Consider the following 9,313-nt stretch of genomic DNA (forward strand, 5'->3'; position numbering starts at 1 on the left):
AAAAAAAAGTTTGGGTAACTTACTAGAAGGTTTAGATTTCAGCCTGGATTAAGGGGAAAAAGCCTCAAATGAAAGGTTCTCTTTAATCAGATAATTGACCAGCCAGTAATTTTAGCCCCGCTGTGACACACCAGTTGGCAGGTATAGAGGTGTGCATCCCCCAGCCGCAGCCTCAGCCCCCTCCCTGTCCCCTGGGACTGTCACTGAGCTTCTCTGTCCCCGTCCTGGGCCGCGGGTCTCTGCGGTCTCCAGAGACTGTCCCCAAACATTTCTGAAGTTCAGGAAACAGAGAGTCAGCTGTCAGAGGTGACCGTGCAGATGGCACACAAGGGCTCCATCCTCCCATCACCCCCTGGGGTGGAAACCAGGCCCCCTGCACCGCAGCTGTCTTCGGTCCAGGGCACCCACATTTCACACTGATCCCAGGTTTCCTGAAATCTTGGCTCTGAAGTTGTCCGGGAGGCTTTGGCGAGGCTTTAAATACAAGCACATTAACTCCTCTATTTCAACTCCTCCTCATGAGTCATGGCAGCTCCAAAGCGCCGTCTAGAACGTCGCGTCACAAGGGGCTTGGAGAGCGATCCCTTCGCCGCGCTGTCTGCCTATTCTCTTTATTCCCGCTCCACTCGCCGCGCTCGCTGGCAGCCATGAATGAAATGTAACATGCTAAATGACTGACATCCATTAAAACTCCTCGACAAACCTAGGGCCGTGTTTTGAAAGGCCCCGGGAAGAAAAAGGACTGTGTGCTCTTTGAATCCTGGCCTGCTGAACGGCTGCCAAGCGAGGACTGCTCCATTCAAAGGGCTGCGTGAATAAATGAGAAAAACATCCTTGGGGACCGGGAGGATCAGCTTTCTCCGAAAATGCTCAGCTTCACAAAGGGTCAGAGTCACAAGGTAAATGAAAATGGCCAGGAGGGGACTTTGATGGCTGAAACACTGTAACAGTAGAGGACTTGAAAGAAAACTTTATTTAAAAAAAATAAAAAGGTGGGGGGAAGGAGGGTGGGGAGGGGAGACCCCAGAAGGGCCAAGTCAGTTGATAAGAACAAAATGCTTCCACAGCGACTTCTATGAATATTCGTTGGCATATCATATGCATGCAGTGTCTAATAAATACGTGCTGATGAAACTGAATGAACTCTTTATCTGTCCATGTTTGTAAACATCATGTACTAATTTTATTTCCTATGTGAAAAAAAAACAAGGTCAAGCTTGTGGGGTTGTTTTCTTGGTGAACTATTCTAAGCACACTAATTTTGCCTAAGTCATTTGTGATAAAATCTAGAGAGCCCTCAAACATGCTACTTGGGGAGATCACTCCTTGTTTTTGTTTTTCAGTACACTATTTCTCACTTACGATTTTTAGTTGGCTCCTTTGATGGGGGTGTGGTAGAGGCAGTTCGAGGACAGGAAGTCAGAAAAACCGCAGGAATTCCTGACACATTTCCAGAGAGACCCTGCCTGGGCTGCCCCAGGGTCACTCACGGGGAGGCCCACAGGGCCCTGACTCATTCAGATCAGTTTTAGATATGTACGCTGTGGTTGCTTAAATCCTGCAGAGTTAGTTACCTCAGATATTTCCAGTAAAGATGTAAATAAAGCTCAGCCTTTGCCAGCCAATGATGATGAGGACAGAGGTAGTAGCACAAATGGGGAGAGTTTGATTTCCAGTAGAGCTGACATAGTAGCAGATGAATCAAGCTTGGCTGGTGTCGTGGGGTGAATGTGTCCCTCTCCTTGTCAGAGAGATGTCCACCCAACCTCTGAATGAGCTTCCTTGGGAAAAGTGTCTTTGCTGATGTGATTAAGTTAATGTTCAACACGAGCACATCAGGAATTAGAGAAGAGGGGAGAAGGAACTCTGAAGATGGAGATAGGTTGAAGGGATGTGCCCACAAGCCAAGGAATGTCAAGCGCTGCTCAAAGCTACCTGAAGCTTGGAGATAAGCATGGATCAGATTCTACCTCAGAGAAATGCCCTGCTGACACTTGACTTCAGACTTCAGACCCCAGAGCTGTCAGAGAATGAAGTTCTGTTGCGTTAAGTCACTGCATTTATGGTAGTTTGTTATGACAGCTTCAGAAAATGAATACTGGTGGCAAAGGCTGTGTGCTCTTGTGATTATAGAGTCATGCAGCTGGGGCTTGCGGCTGTCCAGAAAGATAGCAATTAGCGCCTCCAGCGGTGGCCCCAAATATTACTGGGTCCTGCTGGCCAGGTAAACTTTGCAGGGAGTCTTTCGCCGACTTAGTGTTTTTCTGAGAGAATGTCTTTGGTTTCTATTAACCAACTATGGATATCTTCTCAGTACAACAACATTTCATGTTTTTAAAGGAAAAATAATTGCTCCCTCAAACTTATGTGTAAGAAAATTCTCATGTTATATTCCATCTACAAAACCATCAGAATTACATGTAGGAGCTGCTTGGTTTTAAGGAAGGCTACCATACTCTGGTTTCTCTTCAGATCGCATAAATCTTTCGCCTTTAAGGAAGGCTACCTTATTCCAACACGACACCTCTGTGTGAACTGCAGTATTAACTGTTGAGCGATTAGCAATTGGTGTTTTAAGCCTTTTATATTCTAACTTAGTGTTTGTTACTGATATATAGGAATCTTATATTGGTGGTTTGGGGGTTAATATGTGACACATTTTTTTTCCATTTAGAGTAATAGAAAATTGGCTTTCAATTACTGATTTCTTGCAGGATGTCTGATTACCAAAAAATGAATTGAGGGAATTGTATGGGATAGATCTGTATGAGGTATAATAAAAAATCATAAATATTTAAAATGAAAATTTTTACAGAGAAAGAAATATTGCCATTAATCCCCAACAAAATACTCCCTTTCACTTCAAACACACTTATCCCATTGTTCTTGCCACTTTCTGAAACAGGTCTGAAAGTCCTCTTTTGTGAACGTCATTTTAGTTGCGTTATTATGGCTGCCTCTGTCTTGCAATGATTCAGGATGTTTGCCTTTCATGTTCATTTTGACTTTGAGGAAGAGCCAGAAGTCACACAGTGCCAGATATGGTGAATGCGGTAGATGAAGACATACCATGATGTTTTTATGTGAGAAATTGCCATAAACATACACTGTAAAGGGCTTCAGCAACTAGCAAGTATGATAGGATAAGTGTGTTCAATGTGAGGTGGAATATTTTGAGGTGGATGGATGCCAGTGTGTCTTTAACTGAAATAAATTTTTATTTATTTTAAATTTTTTTTTATTTTTTTGATCTTTTTGAGACAAGGTCTTGCTATGAAGTTCAGGCTGGCCTTGAGCTCACTTTGTATCCCAAGCTGGCCTCGACCTCACAATGATCCTCCTGCCTCAGCCTCCTGAGTGCTGGGATTACAGGTGTGAGTCACCATGCCTGGCTGAAATAAATTTTTAAAGTTTAAGCATTCACCATATTTTTGATCATACCATGTACTTCTTTTCATTGCTGTATGTCAAATTTTAAGAAAAGCATAACTGACTGGATCTTTAGAGAAAATCTTTTGTTGAAAGATGTGATTTAGCATCTTTACCTAATTATCTGAATTAGAAACTTTCGTGACTGACCACTTTATTTTAGATTTATCATCCTTTGATGTTTCCAAGTTATAGTTGATTCTCCTTCAGTTTTCATATATGATACTGGCTAAAAATTTCTTTTGAGCAAAGATAATTTCTTTAAGATGGACATAAAAGTGTTAAATATACATGTTTTTAAGGCTGAGTTTGGGGACTTTAGATGGATAGCACAAAATGCTTACTAATCAACTGCTACAAGGTTCAAGGGATACATTCAAGGAACAGTTCCAAATATGTCTAGGTATCAACAAAAAGTTTTTTGGCTTAAGTGGCCTGAAAAAAATTAATCTGTTTTCCTGCCAGAAAGATACTGGAAATTCTCAAGGAGAACGGTATTAGAAAAATTGGCCAAAAGTATAAATTTATAGAGCAAAGTTGTTACTAACTGTTAATATCTAAATACTCATTGGACTGCTTGAAATATGTATTTGGAAGACTCCCCATTTAAAAAAAGAGATAAACATAAATTATCTGTTGTGGGTTTATCACAACTATGTGTTCTAAAAACCCTATCTTTTTTTAAAATGCCAAATAAGGCTGACACATGGAATTCATTATATTCTAGCTAATGGTTTCAATCAAATTTATAACAGAGCTGAGTATGCAGCAAGGTTCCTGGACCCGTGTCTCCAATCACGGGGTACCCAGGGACACCAGCCCTCGCACACAGAGAAATGCCAGTGTCCAAGTCACTGATAGCTTATGTCTCTACCACCCACAATTCTTACTTCCAAGGAGGCAGTAAGTTTTGGTTATTCTCTTTTTTGTTTTTATGAAAAGAGAAAATAAAAGGGTTGGCAAGATACCTCTTATTGTAGAATAAGTGGCATTAATTCTTTTTTAGCTCAGCACTATAATAAGTTTATAGCCAAATTGGGGAATGTTATGTTTTTTGTGGCATGGCAAGATATGTTTTCAAAACTTAGTAGTTCACACATGAGGAAATAGACGAAGAACAGTTTATTGACACTTGGCAGTGTAGGTTTGTGTACTTTCTTTTATGCACTTAAACATGATTTAAAGTTGACATTTATGTAGTCTTTAAATTCTAATTTCTATTTGGAGTACTTTGTTAATTCTTTGTACACGATTTAAGAAATTTTGTTAACTCAAAAAAGTGAACTACCTTTTTGTGTCCTCTGGATACGGGAATTTGAGAAAAGAACTCAATATGTAAGTGCTTTATTCCATTTATTGGTTTCTTTTTGCTTTGAAAAGAATCAAGACTTGAAACTCCTTTTAAGTTCTGCCTTGTGTTGAAAGGGGTGAAGAGGAAATTCTTTGCTTGTGTTTACAGTTTTAGCCTGCAGGGGGCGTCCAAGCACAGCGACGCTGAAAGAACTGGCGCACGCTGCGGTGTTTTCAGGCTACCTGAGTAACCTTAGTACAGTAAAATGCAGCGAAAGCCAAAGTAAGCACTCCTACCCCATCTGTCACTGCATGGAAGAGAGCTGAGGCAGCCATATTTAATCAGCCCTGAAGTCTCCCTCTGGGTGATGTTTGTGCCCTTCTGTAATATTTTATTCTAAGCCATTTCCCAGACAGCATTATTGATTCGTGTCATTATTCTCTCCGGAGCTCAGGGAGCTTGTGCAACGTGATACCAACTGCAGTTCTCTTTGTGAACATAACCTCAGAACCGAAAAGTAAGGTGACCGCTTGCAACATTCACAGTTACCTACATGGCATATTATGCAGTGCATTGAAGGCAGTTTAAATTCTTATATCTAGCATCAATTGGGCTGCAATGCATTTGCTAAAATAGAAAACCACCACCATCACCACCACCTTCACCACCACCACCACTAACAAAAGGGTTTGTCCCTCGCTCTTATTTCTGGTTTTTACTTCTTAACTAGTAGATTGACGCTCCAAGTGAGAAGATACTCTTCCTTAGGTACTTTGTGTGGGTGGCTTGGATGAGGAATTCCTTTCCCTGGAAGAGTCATTAAAATTAACAACACTTTTGCTATTTATCTTGACTAGGATTTTCAAATTCTTTTTTTCAGAGGTTAGAGAAAAAGAACAAGATCATTTTATTTTTTTCCTCATGACCTACTGAATTGTAACGAGCTTATGGTTATTGAATGAATTAGAAAGTGAATGGATGGATGAATGAATGAATGAATGAAGAGAAACCCAATCATTTTTAGTATTTTCCAGAGATTTTATAACCTTTAGAGAGTGATTTGTTGATTACTTTTCTCAACACACTTCTAATTTGGTGTTGAGCAGCATACTTAAAAAGAGTATATACTTACTTTTACCTCTTAGACATAGTGTCATACGTGTAGCAAATTCGCTCCACTCCGTTTGTGTCCTTACATGCATATATTTGGGTAAAGGTAATAATATGCCACCTAGATATATGCAGTTTTGGCATGAAATATTTGTTTTCCTTGGACTCTAGTGGAGTAATAGGAGTTGAGATGCCCATGTTCTCCTCTTCCTTTTCTTCCTTCTCCAGCAATGTATCCTAACAATTGTGGTACTAAACCCGTGTCTCTAGCAGTGTGCACTGTGGAATCTTTTGTCCTGTTAAGTTTACTGTTGGAACTTATGTTTGCACACTAATCATTATCAGTCTAGGATTCTGCTTTCCATTTTTTAATAAAACATGAAAGTAGTGTGGTAATAATTTACCTGAATATTATGATAAATAATAAATCAAAGATCACCATCATCATCATGTTGCTAATTCTTTAACATCTCTGCTTCAGATATTCCACTATACAACTTATTTGTATTTGCATCCCGTCTTCACAATAAGATCTAGAAATATATATTATACCCAGTTTGTGTATGTTTAAACTGAAGCTCAAAGAGAGTATCTGTTATTTTAATTAGACCATTCACAGTACTTGAAAGGAGTAGAGTTTTCTAAAAAATTAATTATATGATAACTTCAGGATAATTCTAGGAAAAGATTAATGTAAGATATTGTCACCAGTAGATATGAAACTATATTGTAAAGATAATCATTAAGAGCGAGTTATAGGCACAAGAACAGACAAGTTGATACATACAAAAAGAAAATCAAGCAGTAAGTCCAAGTGTAGCTAGTAATGAATTTTACTGAAATTTCCATAATTCTAGATACAGAGGTGAGTGCTCTGCATACATTTTATCACTTAGTCCTTGCGTGGTCCTATAAGGTGTTGTTATCTCTAGATTTCACATAAAGAAACAAAGGTTCAGACAAGCTGATTTAGTAACTCACCCAAAGGTACGCTATTGATCTGAATGAACATAAGTCTTTCTAATTCTAAGGACAAACTGCTTTACTATAGTGCTACAGTCATTCCAAATACATCATGGAAATTAGTACATGATAAACATAGCATTTTGAATCAGCCAGAGGAAAACCAATATATTATTCAATAAATGGTGCTGGCCTAACTATAAATTGCAGCAAAAATTAAATTGGATCTTTAGTTCAGTCATATCAAGATACATTTCAGATAATTTAAACATATAAATGTAAAAAGTGAATCCATAAACGCCCTAAAAGCAAATGAAGGTGTATATATTTGGTAAAACCACAAAAAGACCAGGAATCATAAAACATTTTAAACTTTTGATTACAAAAGATAATTGAAGCAATTTAAAAGGCAAATATACCAACAAAATATACACAATGCATGTGCTAGACAAACTATTAATCCTTTCTGTTAATCTTAACATAAAAAACTTTAAATCAATAAGAAAATAATCAACATTCTTGTAGCAAAGTGGGCAAAATTTATGAACAAGTATGTCATAAGAGAATAAATACAAATACTCAAAGACATTATTAATTATCAAGGTAAAACAAATTACAATAGGATAAGATAGCATTTTTTTCACCTCTAATAGGAAAAGACCAATGCTTTTTTGTTAGTAATGGCCTGAGAGAATGAACATCTTGTGATGTAAACTACTAACATTATAATTGACTCAAAAATTTAAATGTACAATGTTTACACTTTTGTGAAAATATAAAAATAAATAAATATAAAAAGTGTACCATTTTCCTAAGAGTTTTACATTTCAGAAAGTTTAAGAAAACAATTAAATAAAAATACATGTAAAAATATGTAGAATGCCTGAGTAGAGTTATTGCAGACTTATTTATTATGAAGTAAAATTTGAAACTATATAAATGTCTGCCATGAAGGCATTTCTGATAGACATCGTGGTATGTGGATACAATGGAATATAATGAACCATCAGAACTAACCCCACAATGTTATATTTACAGGTATGGAAATGCGTTCATGACATTCAAGTCAGAAAAAATGCAGGCTATACACATACCAGCTGTGAAAAGCCATATGTGAATGCCAGTGTACATCTCAGGAAAAGTCAAGTTCTCTAGTCAGCACAACATTATTGGTATTACAGTGGCTTTTTAAGAAATAAAAATTGTATGTAAACGCTTTGTTTGTTTTTCTGATGTCCCGTGTTTACTACCAGACAAGCAAGCTATTCGCTTTTGGGAAACTGTTGGAAGGACACACTGGGTAAAACTGAATGTAGTGGCAAGGAAAGGAGCGATGCTGAGACCGGTAACTTCAGGCTTCCTGGGGGTTTACGGTCTCTGTTCGGGAGCATCTCTGCCCCTGCTGGGAAGCCCCTTTCTTTTCCTCTCTTCTCTGCTTTTTCTGCTCTACTATTACTTTCACTTATATAAAAATGAGCTGTCCTGACCCATCCTTTTATGGTGCCACTTGAGAGAAGCAATCTGAACGACTCCTCCTCCTGCTCTTCGTCGTCCTCCTCCTCCTCTTCCTCCTTTTTTTCTTCTTCTTCTTCAGTCTAGGCCACTTCAAATGCCGTCGGCAGGCGTGTGACTCTGTTGCCCTTGGCTAACACGCTCATCCATGCAATTACCTGGATCTAATTAGGCTGTCCTGGGACCCAGGCCAGAGACTCCTGTAGGTGCTGGAAGTGAGGTCATTTCCCTTGCAGGGCGATTGGGATGGATCATCCATACACTCTGTATGTACGATGTGGCAATGAAAACTCTCATATAGGGACTAGTCTATTTATTTCTTATGACTATTGGTTTAGCAATTTTAAAAACTGGTGAGGAAAATTATACTAGAGAGAGGAGGTCACAAAACCAAATTAGGAAGAAAACTTATTTTATATAGATTAGGACAAGTGTGTCGTTGAAATAGCCAAATACCAATAGCAAATGGACGTTGAAGCATCTAATAGCCACCCCACTGTGTGTTGCACTGTGCTATTCAGAAATTCTTCATAGCATGTGTAATGTATTTCTGCTTCAAGAAATTTAATATGACAATATTTACAGAATTAAAAATCAAAGAAGATAGAAAAGTAGTGTTTAAAACTACAATTTAAACAGTTTGTCTTAATTTCATATAAATAAAAATGTATGGCAGTATTAATTTGTCCATGTTGCACCAATTTAAAAGTTTTTTTTTTTTTCATAAATTCTAAATGGCAATGGTCTGCGCTGGCCAATTATTATGATTTACCAAGTGGCTTCAAATATTTTATTACAAGTCACAAATCTTACTGATTCATAAACCAAGATAAGAAATCTAAGACTTTGCCTCAATAAATATATTTAATTATTGTATTGGGCAAAGGAAAATCAAATTTTGTATGTTTCCATAAGGGGCACATTAGCATGGTAAGTGTCATTCATGTTGGGAGTTCCCTAAACAAGTAGAATAAAGGAGATGCTATCCTTAAAAGCCAGAGTTTCAGC

At 38.0% G+C, this 9,313-nt stretch overlaps 1 long non-coding RNA gene across 1 annotated transcript; it reads left to right on the forward strand.

Moving 5' to 3' along the window:
- Nucleotides 1-537: 537 nt before the first annotated feature.
- On the forward strand, nucleotides 538-8,009 carry LOC102026040. The gene is made up of 2 exons (XR_261789.2): nucleotides 538-899; nucleotides 7,832-8,009. It is a non-coding gene; the product is annotated as an uncharacterized LOC102026040 (long non-coding RNA).
- The last annotated feature ends 1,304 nt before the right edge of the window (nucleotides 8,010-9,313 follow it).

This window comes from Chinchilla lanigera, unplaced genomic scaffold, assembly GCF_000276665.1.
Source record: "Chinchilla lanigera isolate Chin_1 unplaced genomic scaffold, ChiLan1.0 scaffold00035, whole genome shotgun sequence".
Lineage (NCBI taxonomy): Eukaryota > Metazoa > Chordata > Mammalia > Rodentia > Chinchillidae > Chinchilla > Chinchilla lanigera.